The sequence below is a fragment of the Eulemur rufifrons genome, chromosome 16, assembly GCF_041146395.1.
Source record: "Eulemur rufifrons isolate Redbay chromosome 16, OSU_ERuf_1, whole genome shotgun sequence".
Classification (NCBI taxonomy): Eukaryota; Metazoa; Chordata; class Mammalia; order Primates; family Lemuridae; genus Eulemur; species Eulemur rufifrons.
In genome coordinates this window covers 53,776,166-53,790,884 of record NC_090998.1, presented here as the reverse complement: position 1 = coordinate 53,790,884, position 14,719 = coordinate 53,776,166, and the positions used below count along the sequence as shown (strand labels likewise).

Sequence of the window (14,719 nt, the reverse complement as noted above, 5' to 3'; positions counted from 1 at the left end):
GCATGATTTCATTCATATAACATTCTCAAAATGGCAAAACTAGTGGTTTGTGGGGGGCATTGTGAATAGAAAGAGATAGTACTACGAAGTTCTTCTGTGGTGATAGAACAGTTCTATAAGGTTACTGTGGTGGTTATACAAAACTATACACGGGACAAAACTGCACAGAAATACATGCACATGCACACACAAAGAAGAACAGGTTTAAAGAATGGTGAAATCTGTATAGGGTTTGTAGTCTAGTTAACAGTAATGTATCAATGTCAACTTCCTCATTTTTGTAATTGACAGATATATTTTCATTTGAAAACCGAGTGAAGGGTATATGGGACACTGTATTATCTTGCAACTTCCTGTGAGTCTCTACTTCAAAATAAAATGTTTAAAAAAAATAGACACGCCAGCATGCATAATATTAAACTTTTTTAAGGGAATAAGAAATATAGGAATGTAAAATGAGCCATGTAACATGTAGCTTCCTAAGCACCAACCTACTAACTATTCACAAAACCCCATAGGAGGCAAATGGCAGTCTTTAGGTTGAATGTAATTTACTTAAGTCAGGCTTTAATAAAAGGCTTCAATTTAAATAAAAGTATCAGTCAATTTTCTGAACATGCTTAACTGAATAGTTTTGAACCTCAAAGACTATAGTTACATAATCCACTAAGCAAGAGCCCTCAGAACTTTATTCCCTGCCAGCAAACAGTTTAAAGAGATATAAATAGGATTTTCTTACATATATTCAATTTAAATATATAAATTACTACAAAAGATATAATAGCTTACCACTTCTGGACTGTGCTCAATGATAAAAATCACATCTGTCTTAATTCATCATTTTAACTCAATGCCTAGCATGGTTCTTGATACATACCAGGCTCCCAATAACTATTTACTGAATCAATCCATCAATGGATGAATTCATATTCTAACCAAGGTTCAATGCCCACCCAAGTCCCTCCAGCTTAACTGGGAATGTGAGGTTAAAAGTAAGAGGAAAAAAAGGGTGAATCTTCATAGGGCCCAGGTTCTACCAATTCTCCAGTTCAAAGGATTAGATTAAACACTAAACCCTAATACCAATACAAAAGTTGACCTTAGGAAAAACTTAAGTCACCTCCTCTAATCATGCAAATCTTAAAAGCTTATTTAATAACTAGAAAAAGAATTGAACTGGTATCAGAAAATCTGCCTTACTTAACTTTATCACCTAATGCTTTTGAATTTTCTTTGCCATGTACAAATCTATCAACTTTTTGATATGACAAATCTTAGCTAGAGTTATGCAAAAGTATCAAAAACCTCTTCCACACAAGCCTTAAGTGCTCAACAATTATATATGTAATTACATCTATTACATATATTTTTTGTATATTCATACAGAAATAACATATATAATATATAAAAAACACAATTACACTAAATCTCACTTTATAAGATTGGCATTACTATAAGTAAGAATGGCATAATGGCATGCCATTATGTTATTCATTCAATAATCCAAGATACTGACAATGTAAATGAACAGGACACAGACCATGCCCTGACTTAAGTTTACAGCCTATCAGCTGGGCGCAGTGGCTCACGCCTGTAATCCTAGCACTCTGGGAGGCCGAGGCGGGAGGATCGCTCAAGGTCGAGAGTTCAAGACCAGCCTGAGTAAGAGCGAGACCCTGTCTCTACTAAAAATAGAAAGAAATCATCTGGACAGCTAGTAATATATAGAAAAATTAGCCGGGCATGGTGGTGCATGCCTGTAGTCCCAGCTGCTCGGGAGGCTGAGGCAGAAGGATTGCTTAAGCCCAGGAGTTTGAGGTTGCTGTGAGCTAGGTTGACACCACGGCACTCTAGCCCTGGCAATATAGCGAGACTCTGTCTCAAAAAAAAAAGTTTACAGTTTATCTAGTAACTTAAAAGGCAACAACTGTAGTTATTGAAAAGACTCTTAATACCACGGTTTGAATTCCAATGCTACCTCTCGTCAGTTACATCTCTGAGTCTTAGTATCCAGAACTATAAACTAGGTCCTACCTACTGTCACAAAGATTAAAATAAAATCATAAAATATAAAAATGCTTGGCAAACTAGAAAGCACTATACAAATATAAAGTATATATTATCACTACATATAGATTTTCATTAAGGAGAAAAAACAAAACACTACACTACCTCTCTACAGACCGTTTATCAGTTGTAAGGGAGAAAATAGTAACTTTAGATAAACCAGACACCTTAATCAAAATTATAATCAGTAACGAGAGGCAAATGGGCATTATGTGTCTCTAGATGTGATATCCTGAGAAGGAAGCATCATCACTTTTGTAGTATTCTGACTGAAGATAAATAACCTGAATCACAAAGCAAATCAGATAAAATCAGACAAACCCAATTTGAAAAACACTCTGTAAAATAACTGACCTGTATTCTTCAATCGCAAGAAAGACGAAGAACAGCTAAGGAACTCTTCACAAATTAAAGGAGACTACAATATGTAATCGAATTGACAAAATTGCAATATGAAGTATAGGTTGGATAAAAGTACTGTATCGATGTAAAATGGAATTTGGAATTTGGTGATGGTACTGTGATTACCTAAGAGATTATCTCTATTCTTAGGAAATACACTCTGAGATATTAAGGGGTAAAAAGGCATACACACAAAAAAAAATGTGTGTATGCCATAAGACAAATATGGCAAAATGTCAAAAACTGGTGAAATGTCCAAAAAAGGGGATAAAGGGTATACCAGAGTCTACTGTATTATTCTTGCAACTTTTCTGTAAGTTTGAAATTATTCCAAAATGAAAAGTTTAAGAGAACAGGATACTACTATACTCCAGGGATTTATTTCTAAGTTCTAAGCTACAGAATTTTGAAGTACTGCTAAAAATCACTCTGCAAAATTAATATAAAGTTACATGAACTTCACGGTCAAGAATTACACAACTAGGTTGTGTTACCTGAGAAAAGAAAAAAAAAAAATTACAAGACCAGGGACCAGGCAGGGTAAATCACGCCTGTGATCCCAGCACTCTGAGAGGCCAAAGCAGGAGAATTGCTTTAGGCCAGAATTCAAGACCAGCCTGGGCAACATAGTGAGGCCCTGTCTCTACAAAAAAAATTTTTTTATTTAGCCAGGCATGGTGGAGCATGCCTATAGTCCTAACTACTTGGGAGGCAGAAGTGGGAGGATTGCTTGAGCCAGAAGTTCAAGGTTACAGTGAGCTATGACTGCACCACTGCACTCCAGCCTAGGCCATATAGCAAGACCCTATCTCTAAAAAAAAAATAAGAAAAAAAAAATTACAAGACTAGGAAGCATGGCACCATGAGCAGCAGCCAGCAAAATTATCAAACACAAAACGTAAAATAAATTTTACATTTATAAATAAAATATATTTAATAGGTTTTTAAGGAATAAAAGAACTACAGAGAATATGACCAAGAAAAGGAAAAAGACTACCCAAAAAAGGATAAAGCAGTGTTAAGAAGTAACTGAAAAAAACGTCTAGAAACAAAAAATATACAGTAAATGAAATTTTTAAAAATTCAGTGGCTGGGCACAGTGGCTAACACCAGCAATCCCAGCTACTCAAGAGGCTGAGACAGGAGGATCACCTGAGCCCAGGAGTTCAAGGCTATAGTGTGCTATGATCACACCCGTGAATAGCCACTGCGCTCCAGCCTGGGCAACCTGGGGAGATTCTGTCTCTAAAATATAAATAAATAAAAATTTAAAAAATAAAATAAAATTCAACATGCTACAACATAGATGAACCCTGAGGACATGATGAGTGAAATAAAACAGATACAAAAGACACATATTATATGGTGAAGTACCTAGAATAGTAAAATTCATAGAGATAGAAAGTAAAATAGTAGTTGCTAGGAGCTGGGGAGAGGAGAAAATAGGGAATTATTGCTTAATGGCTACAGATCTCAATCTGTGATAATACAAAAGTTCTGGAGATGACTAACGGTGAAGGATGCACAATGATGTGAATATACTTACTGCTACTGAACTATACACTTAAAAATGGTTAAATGGTGGCCGGGTGCGGTGGCTCACGCCTGTAATCCTAGCATTCTGGGAGGCCGAGGTGGGCGGATCGTTTGAACTCAGGAGTTCGAGACCAGCCTGAGCAAGAGCGAGACCCCATCTCTACTAAAAATAGAAAGAAATTATATGGACAGCTAAAAATATATATAGAAAAAATGAGCCGGGCATAGTGGCGCATGCCTGTAGTCCCAGTTACTCGGGAGGCTGAGGCAGGAGGATCGCTTGAGCTCAGGAGTTTGAGGTTGCTGTGAGCTAGGCTGACGCCACGGCACTCACTCTAGCCTGGGCAACAGAGTGAGACTCTGTCTCAAAAAAAAAAAAAAAAATGGTTAAATGGTAAATTCAATGTTTTGTTTAACACAATGGAAAAAATGGGTATTACTGTTAATATAATTTTTTAATTGAATAAACTGGTAGAACAAAGCTGAACAGAGAACTAGATAACTTCAAGAAAAGACACTGATTATCCAGAACATGATACAGAACGATACAGAAATGGAAAATATGAAAAATAGGCTAAGAGGCATGGAGGGTATAGTAAGAAGATCTAACATACTTCAAATACAAGTTCCAGATAGAAAATATGGGAGATAAAATTTGAGAGAATGGCAAAAAAATTCTCCAAAATTGTTTAAAGACACAAATCTTCAGATTTCAAAGCCTAGCAAATGCTAAGTATGATAAATAAAATCAACTTTTAAAAACACAAAAACGAAAGTGCAGAACACCAAGGACAAAGAAAAAACTCTAAAACTATCCATAAAGAACACAGATTACCTATGACAATTACACTGACTGGATTTTTCAACAGCAATAAAAACCAGAAGAGAATGAAATAAGATCTATAATGAGCAAAGAAAAAAATAACTGCTAATCTGGAATATATATTCAGGAAAACCATCTTCAGAAATGACATTAAAGACATTTTCCAACAAATAAAACGTTTTTCAACATACCTTCACTAGAGAAAATTCTAAAAGATACATTTCATGCAAAGAGAAAACAATCCCAGATTCCCAGATCTTGGAGGTCTCAGATGCAAATGAGAATGATGAGCAAAGACATCTGTAAATAAGGCATATAGGCAAATCAAAACAGCAGTGTTTAAAACTGCTTTAAATTTACAATTCTTTAAATTATAAAATGAACTATAGTATATATACTATATACTACAGTCAGTGTATGCTTTTGTAAGGGTAATAAAAGTAAATTTTAAAAATCAATATGGAAGATTCTCTTCTGACTTTTGTTTTATTAAAAAATAATTTTTTAAAAATCAATATAGAAGAAAAATCAAAAGACTATGAACAGGCCAGGTGCGGTGGCTCACGCCTGTAATCCTAGCACTCTGGGAGGCAGAGGCGGGCAGATTGTTTGAGCTCAGGAGTTCGAGACCAGCCTGAGCAAGAGCGAGACTCTGTCTCTACTAAAAATAGAAAGAAATCATATGGACAGTTAAAAATATATAGAAAAATTAGCGGGGCATGGTGGCGCACGCCTGTAGTCCCAGCTACTCAGGAGGCTGAGGCAGGAGGATTGCTTGAGCCCAGGAGTTTGAGGTTGCTGTGAGCTAGGCTGATGCCATGGCACTCTAGCCCAGGCAACAGAGTAAGACTCTGTCTCAAAAAAAAAAAAGAAAAAAAAAAAGACTATGAATCACTCCCCAAAAATCTAGAATATTTCACAAAACTTTAAAATTGAAACAAGAAAATGAATTATTGTACTCAACAAATACTTACTGAGTGCCTAATCTGCCTAAACCTGAACTGAGGTGGTACAAAGATTTCTAACCTCCTTCTCCCTCTTATCTTCCTAGTCCTACAGATCTGCACTAACAAAGCAGGCACTCGACACATGTAGCTGTTTACATTTAAATTAATTAAAATGAAATAAAACTTAAAATTCAGTTCTTCTGTAACACTAGACAATTGTAAGTGCTCAATAATCATATATGGGCACCCATATTAAATAGCACAAATATAGGCCGGGCACGGTGGCTCACGCCTGTAATCCTAGCACTCTGGGAGGCCGAGGTGGGCGGATCGTTTGAGCTCAGGAGTTCGAGACCAGCCTGAGCAAGAGCGAGACCCCATCTCTACTAAAAAAAAATAGAAAGAAATTATATGGACAGCTAAAAATATATATATAGAAAAAATTAGCCGGGCATGGTGGTGCATGCCTGTAGTCCCAACTACTTGGGAGGCTGAGACAGGAGGATCCCTTGAGCTCAGGAGTTTGAGGTTTCTGTGAGCTAGGCAGACGCCACGGCACTCACTCTAGCCTGGGCAACAAAGTGAGACTCTGTCTCAAAAAAAATAAAAAAATAAATAAATAAATAGCACAAATATAGAACAGTTCCATTATTACAGAAAGTGCTATTAGACAGTACTGCTATATTTCATTATAACACAGAAATATATTTTAGTTAGTCGTCTTTGTATTGCTATAGCAGTGGTCCCCAACCTTTTGGGCATCAAGGACCAGTGTCATGGAAGACAAAAGGGGTAGAGGGGAGGCAGAGCTGAGGTGGTGATGCCAGCAATTGGGAGTGGCTGCAAATATGCTGGCTCACCCACCACTCACCTCCTGCTGTTCATTCAGCCCCCTGGTTTCATGGAAAACAATTTTTCTGAGGGTGGGGTGACTGGTCCCTAACAGGCCACAGACCTGTACCAGTCTGCAGCCTAGGGTTGGGGAGCACAGCTGTAAAGACTACCTGAGGCTGGGTAATTTATAAAGAAAAGGTTTATTTGGCTCACAGTTCTGCAAGCTATACAAGAAGCATGACACCAGCATCTGCTTCTGGTGAGGACTTCAGGCTGCTTCCACTCATGGCAGAAGGCGAAGGGGAACTGGCATGTAGAGATCACATGGCAAGAGACAGGGAAGAGGTGCCAGGCTCTTTTTAACAGCCAGCTTTCAAGAACTAATAGAGCAAGAACTCACTCATTACCATGAGGACATGAGCCATTCATGAGGGATCCACCCCCATAACCTAAACATCTCCCATTAGTCCCCACATCCAACACTGGGGATATCAAATTACAACATGAGGCCTGGGGGAAAAAACATCCAAACTACAGCAATGTTGATAATCAAAAATCTTAAATATAAAAGAACATTTTAAAATTTAAATAAATTCCCTTTTCAAGTTATTTTATTTCTGTCAAACAACAGCTCCATAGTATTTAAAAGTTTGCTGTTTATTAAAATATATATAGAAAGTATCAGAAATTGTTCACCGTTCCTATATCCTTACAAAACCATCAAACACAGAATTAGAAAAGGGGCAGGGGCGAGCGCAGTGGCTCATGCCTATAATCCTAGCAGTATGGGAGGCCGAGGCGGGAGGATCCCTTCAGCTCAGGAGTTTGAGACCAGCCTGAGCAAGAGCGAGACCCCATCTCTCCAAAAAAAAAAAAGACAAAGAAAAATTAGCAGGACATAGTGGTGCACTACTGTAGTCCCAGCTACTAGCTTGAGCCCAGGAGTTTGAGGGTGAAGTGAGCTAGGATGACACCCCTACACTCTAGCTGGGGTGACAAAGTGAGACTCTCTCCAAAAAAGAAAAAGGAATGAGGCAACAATAAATAAATAGTTAAGCACAGTACTACTGAACTGCAATATAAGCCATGTTATAGGGATATGTAAATCCACAGGATGAAAATACAACTACTTCTTGGGGTCATTGGTTTTATTTGAGAGTACCTTTTTTTTTTTTTTTTTTTTTTTTAAGAGACAGGGTCTTGCCTGCTCTGTCTCCCAATCTAGAGTGCAGTGGTGTGATCATAGCTCACTGTAACTAACCTTGAACTCCTGGGCTGAAGTGATCCTCCTACCTCAGCCTTCCAAGTACATAGGTGCATGCCACCATACAGCTAGTTTTTAAATTTTTTGTAGAGATGAGGGTCTCGATATGTTGCCAGACTAGTCTCAAACTCCTGGCCTCAAGCAATCCTTCTGCCTTGGCTTTCCAAAGTGCTGAGATTACAGGCATGAGTGGCCTGAGAGTACTTTAAAATACAGCTTACATGCATAAAAGATAGGCAAATGCAAATTTTATATTAATTTAAAAAATATAACTCTACAGGCACCAAAGACTTTTCAATTTACAACAGACACACTTTGGGCTGCATCCCTATACTTATGGTGGTACTCATCCACATTCTGCCATTGGGAGTACTCTGACAGAAAAATTTAAGCATTGTTAAAATAAACGAATCAGACATGATTTTATTTAACAGAAACAATCTACAACAAAACTCTATCTATAAAGCAATATCACCTTTAATATCTGAAGCAGCTGCAAACCTTTAAATTTCTTTAAAATTAAATGACAGAGGGCCCACGCTATTTCAACTTAACCTGACCATTGAGCTTCAGGCATTCTAACACGTATTTAAGTATTTCTATAGCAGTCCCAACTTTTTAAATTAACCACAAACACTCAAAGGAAACAAATGTTAAGCTTTAATTTAACAGTAGCTGAGGCTAGGTTTCCACCTTAGATTCCTTGCCTCCATCGCCCGCCCCCCACTCTAAGTGAACCAGGGAGTCAATAAACTTCTCATCTAGACAACTGATGCAATTTCAATAAGCGCTTATGTTAATAATTGGTTTGTGTCCCCAGGAGGACTTCTGTGGCTCCACTTACATAACCCATTATGCACAGTGCTGCACTATTCTTTCTCCAGAAAGCATCCTGAATACTGATATTTGTACAAGGTTTACTTGCTGTATTAAATAAAAAGTCTTTTCTCGCTCTATCTTTCCTATGGAAGAGGTAAAAAGGAAGCCAATTTCTGCTACTTTGCTAAATAACTTGCCAAAGGTGAGTTATTTATGTTATTGGCTAATCAGCAGAGTAATGACTTAAAAAGCAGCACCCCGAGGCAACCCCAACAGTTCACCAGTTTTCTCCTGGGGCTCTGGTTGAGCCTCACAGTCTTGAACAAATAATTTGGAGCAACTTTTATGAACTCAACTGAAAACAGTCTGAACTGTTCCTTGAAATGTACTATAAGTATTAACTGTGAAACTTGACAAAATTCAATTCAATGGTGCTGAGAGTCACAACACACCCTCTGTAGTATAATAGAAGGGCAGAATATACCCCAGACCTAACTTGAATATGCATAAATATGTTGGATAAATACTCTCTCCCAATCCCTCAGATTCTGTTTAAGCCAACATTTTCGGATTTCACAGAAGCATAATCTTAAAAAAAGGAGGTGGGGGTGGGGTAACCAGCATAAGGTTGCCAACTTTTATTCTGCCAAGGACATTTAAAACAAAACAAACAACAACAACAAAAAAATCCTACCAATTACCCATCACCACTATTTCATAAAAGAATATGTTCCCACCAAAAATGGTAAAATGTAATTTTAGAAAAAAAAATTATCTTCTAAAATTCAATAGATTTAGCTTTATGAAAAGCTAACTACATTCTCATTTCACTTCAGACAAGTGAAAACTTTGTCGAAGACTGACACTATTCCCACAGTTCAGCAATTGGGAATCACAGGTCTAAGTGGCTAGCTCCCATTTAGAAAAGAAAACCAATGATAGCACATGCCCAAACCAAATATCAACCTATTAAATAATGTGGAAATGCAGGCTTGAAGGGGTTTAGGGACTCCACCAAGGTTGCAAATGAAGGATTTTGACAGAGGTCTAATTCCAGAGTCAGAATTCCTAACCATTATGCTAAGTTTCCTCTAATATTCTTCCCATGCTATAAAGATCCACCCTCATCCCATCACCTTGTGACCAATGAAAACCAAGGAATTTCCAAGACAGCTGGAGGGAGTGAGAGGTGTACTCCCTGGCCATCACTCAGACTAAAGCTAAATGGAACTCCTGACCTTTGCCTCATTAATACCAGCCTCGCTGAAACTAAGCCAAACAGCCCAGACAAAGCACACACAAAACCCCCGGCCTCCAACAACACTGACACAGGACTCTGTGGACATTCCCAAGTGCCTGTGGTATAGTGAAAAACATATTCCTGAAAAACAAAAGGAATGTATTAATTCTTAAGAAGGAAATAAACACTTCCATGGTAACTCAGTCTAAAAATAATAAACTTGCCCTCAAAAAATTGCAAATCTAAGCCTTATTCTGCAAACTATTACAATCTTTTACACATTAATACACAAGTTCCCTCATTTAAATACCTAAACAGAAAACCACATGAAATTCTATAAATTTACAGTTCTTAAAGTTTCCAAAATAAAATAGTAATTTTCATGTATGTATCATACAATGGCTAAAATTATCTTATTTTATCCCTCTAGGCTAATCAGAAGATTAGAGACAAAACTACTCATGTTAACCAAAGTACTTACCAAAGAGAGTTGGAAGAAAAATATGTAATTAAACACCATTTTCTATAAAAGGCAATATTAACAGTCAGCCATAATAAGACATAAATATTAGCTCTGAACAGTCAGAGATTCTTGATATTGAAACCAAAATCAAAGTCACGCACATAAATAAATGGAATACCGTATCAGAGATTTGCTTCCAAATCCTCACATATCACTTGCCAAACAAATGTCCAAAAGAAACAACCAAACATAGCTTTTAAGTAACCAAAGTCTGACACTCTGGACCAAATAAATCTGAAATAGTTTGTCCTCCCTGAAATAGGGTAATGGTAGCATAGTATTCTTGCTAGCAAGGGCAAGAAAATTTTATTTCCCTGTTGGATTTTTAATGATCAGATTCTTTCTACCTCATCTGAATCTGTAATGTGAGGGAGCAGTACAAAGACTATCAAATTCTTTACCCAGGGCATAAAATAATCCATTTAGGTGTCTTTTCCTTCTGTTTTAAATAGATGGCATCTTAAATAAAAGTTTCTTTTTTTTTCTTTTCCCTCTACACTCTCCCTTGGCATTTCATCTTCTTAGATTCAACCAGTACATCTATTTGTATTATTCATTAAACCCATGCTTAATATATGCCTAGCTCTGACCTATCTCCTGAACTGCAAGCCCACGTTTCCAAAAGCCTCTGGGCATTTCTAGTGTTTAGCAAGTATATAAAAAACTCAACATATCCAAACCTGATCTAATTATGCACTTCCTTACCCATATTTCTAGTAACAGTATCACCATCAACACTGCCCCCACCTAAAAAGTGTGATCTTCAACTTCCATCTCCAAACTTTCCCCAACAATCCCCTTTCCCTCGCCCACCTACTAAATCAATTGCCAAGTCCTGCTGAGCCTTCATTCTCATCCCATTACCATTGCCCCTGCCCAGTATTCATGCTTTATTGAAAGTCGGGTTTTCCACAACAAATCATTCTGCACACCACATTATTAGACCTTAGAAACTTCTCATTACCTCCCAAATGCTGAACATCTAAATACAGCATTTAAACATGCTCTACAATCCAGTCCCAACTTAAATTTCAAACCTCATCTTTTATTCCCCAAAAATGAACCGTATATTCTAGGTAATCTGGTCCATTAACTCTTCCTCAAGTACACAATGAACTTTCCCACCTCCACACTTCTGATAACATCATTTTCTTTATTTGAAAGGTCTTCTTCACCCACCTACTCCCAACACATAAATATTTGTCTTAGAAAACTCTTACCCTCTGTAACACTGAACTCATGATGTAGTGGAAACACACAGGCTTTGGCACCAGGCAGAACTGGATTCAAATTGGGGCTGTTACCTGCTAGCCACATAGCCCAGGCAAGTAACTTAACATATTTGAGCCTCATTGTACTCATTAGCAAGAAAGATACTTATATGTTGCTGTGAAGCTAAGATACACATAATGCAACTAGTATAGAGCTTGGTGCTCAACAAGCGCTCAATAAATAATGGCTTCAAAGCTATTCTTATAAATATTACTATATCTTCACTACTTTCCATGATTACTTAAGCTAAAAATCAACCCTCTTCCTTTTGTACAACTAATTCCAAACTTTAGATCAAAACACCCACGTGGGTATTTACAAATATTTATCTTGTAAATATTTATGCAAATATCTTACATCCCCTTCTAGATTTCAAATTCCTAAAGGCCAAAGACTTAATCTTTGTATCCTATAATGCCTAACATAGTGGTTTTCATGAAGCACTCAACATCCACCTCCGATGTTAAGTCCCAATTAGAAAAAAAAAATTTAGTATGCCTAAACAATATAATTCAACTCTTCAGACACACCTAAGAAAATTATTTCCAAAACATGAATCCTAGTTGTTATGACTGTATCTTTATTTATTCCAACATGGTTGCCTAACATAGCCTGATCCATAGCAAATGCTCAATATTTGTGGAATTAACTTGAGTAATATAATAAAAATTACAATCCCTAAGAATATCTGATTTTCCCCAATCACTTTTTTCTACTCTTATAATGCTTGAAATATTTCTCATCTAAACACATTAACTATCACACCCACAATAAGGATGCATAACTTACAACTTTACTCTTTTTCCAGATTCTCTCAATTCCAATATTCCAACCCTATGCTTTAAACGATTAAGCACTTCAAATGTCTAAGAAGCAACAGCTTCCATCTAAATCTAAAAGTTGTGCAACTAATTTCTCTCCACAATTTTTTCCAAGGACTTTTAAAGTCACCCACCCTTTGCCTATTCAAGATCAACAACCTTGAAATAAATTTTCCTTTGCATAGCAGAGTTCACTGAACTTTTCACTTCAGTCTATTTTCCCTAATTCATGGTAATACCTCCCCTTCCAGTGGTGGGAGGAGAGAGAATGACGTAAGTATAAAAAAAAAACAAAAAACTACAGTATAAGTCCTATTATAAGCATAAGATGAGAGATGAAGACAGTGTCACTAGTTTCATGAAGGTGGTTTGTGTATACCTTACTCTGCAAAACTCTGCAAAACTCTGCAGTAACCCCATCCCTTAGGACCATAATTAAAAAAATCACCATTAAATGTGGAAAACCCTATTTCCTACAAACCTTTTAACAGTAGTTTACCACCTAAAATCTGTTCACTAAATCAGTGAGATGTAGAGATCCGTACCAACATCACCTTCACCCGTAGGAAATTCTCGGTTTATCCGACGTAAACACTTCATAATATAAAGTTAAACAAAACGCCCTGCCCACCTCTGTATGAACCTCTGTATTGCACCAACAACTATAACAATATAAGGAATCTCTTAGGAGAAATCGAGAACAATTTTTCTTTAAAGGTTAAGGAAAGTGACAGTTCTAAACAGGAAGGTAAACAAACTTTGGGGAAAAGAGGCCATAGTAATTGTCCAGCCTTTGCAATCAATTCGTGCAACTGAACTCATCATACAACTCCGATTTCAGATTACCACAAGAATTAAGAGTGTAGATTAGAGAATAACATTATTTTTTTACATCTACAAAAAAAACTGCGAGATTTATTTGAAGTACTAATCTTCCTCAAAGCAAGTTTTTTGTTTTGTTTCTAAACGTGACTTCCACAACACCTTCAGTAAGCTTTCAAGCGAGTAAAGATCATGCGGGGCATGCTGGTGCCACGGTGACCTAAGTATCCAGAACCGGCTCCGAGCGCAGTCCAAATTTATCCATGGCAACCCCGGAGCGGGTCTGGATGAAAAGCTCTGCAAAAGATCCCTGGCATCCACACAGGGAGCGCCCCACCCTGGGACCGAGAAGACGACACCCCTGGGACTCGGGCTAATTACTGAGCCCGGGGACAGACTCAGAGGAGGCGAAAAGTCGGGAATTAGAGCCCAAGATTGAGTCTAGTGCCCAGGTTCCTGGCCCCAGGTCGGACACAGAAAATCAAACTGGGGAGGCGGCGGGATCTGGGGGAGCAGCTGGAGGGGGTCGGACAGACGGAGGCCCAGCCCATCCTCACTCTCGAGTCCCAACAGCAACAACAGCTCCGGGAACCCCCTCCCCGGCTCCGCCCCGCCCACCCCACGGCCCCGCAGCCCACTGCTTCCCGCCCCGCCGGCGAGGCAAAGACAGCAGAGGTCAACAACCCCCTTCCCCGGACCTCGACAGTCGAGCTCGCAGCCCGGAGCCGGCAGCGGGCAGCGGGACACGAGAACGCCAGGGCCAGCGCGGGCCCGCGGCCGTCCCAGTCCGTTTTCCTGGCCACTCACCGTCGGCCCGGGCGCTGGGAGGAGGCAGGGCGCGGGTCGGCGGGCGCGGACCCTGGGACTCCGACCCGGGCTAGAGACCCTACTTGGAGCCGATCGAGCCTCAGCGGCTATGCCTACAAGGCCTCTCTCCGGCCCGAACCCTGGAAAAGCACTTCCGGGGGAGCGGGGGAGGGAAGGGTTTTGGCACCGGAACTGCTCGCGGCCTGGAGCTGCCAAGGCCTCCCGGGCGGGGCGGGGCCTCTCCTGCCAGGCGCCCGCAAATCCGCCCCCGGGCTCCTAGCTAACCCTTTCGGCCCCGCGCCCCCTCGGTTCCCCAGGCTGCGGCTGCACCCTTTACTTACCTGCTGTTAGGGTCGTTCCGCTCCAGCCACCCAATTTTACAAACAAGGAAACCAAGGCTCGGAGACTTAGGTGCAAGAGTCCAGCGCATACACCTGGACTCCTGACTTTCTCTTTCTGAACACCCCAATGTGCCTCCTTTAAAAATAATGAAAGTTAACATTTATTGAATGCTTTCTACCTAGTGGGCACTGTATTAAGCC

General features: G+C 39.1%; 1 protein-coding gene across 1 annotated transcript in view; it reads right to left on the bottom strand.

Annotated features, from left to right (window-relative positions):
• Nucleotides 1-14,298, bottom strand: part of FRS2 (fibroblast growth factor receptor substrate 2) — a 92,688-nt gene extending 78,390 nt beyond the window's left edge. Inside the window, exon 1 of the mRNA XM_069489716.1 lies at nucleotides 14,178-14,298. The gene's annotated coding sequence lies outside the window, so the exon portion shown is untranslated. The remainder of the gene's footprint in view (nucleotides 1-14,177) is intronic.
• Between the last annotated feature and the right edge of the window lie 421 nt (nucleotides 14,299-14,719).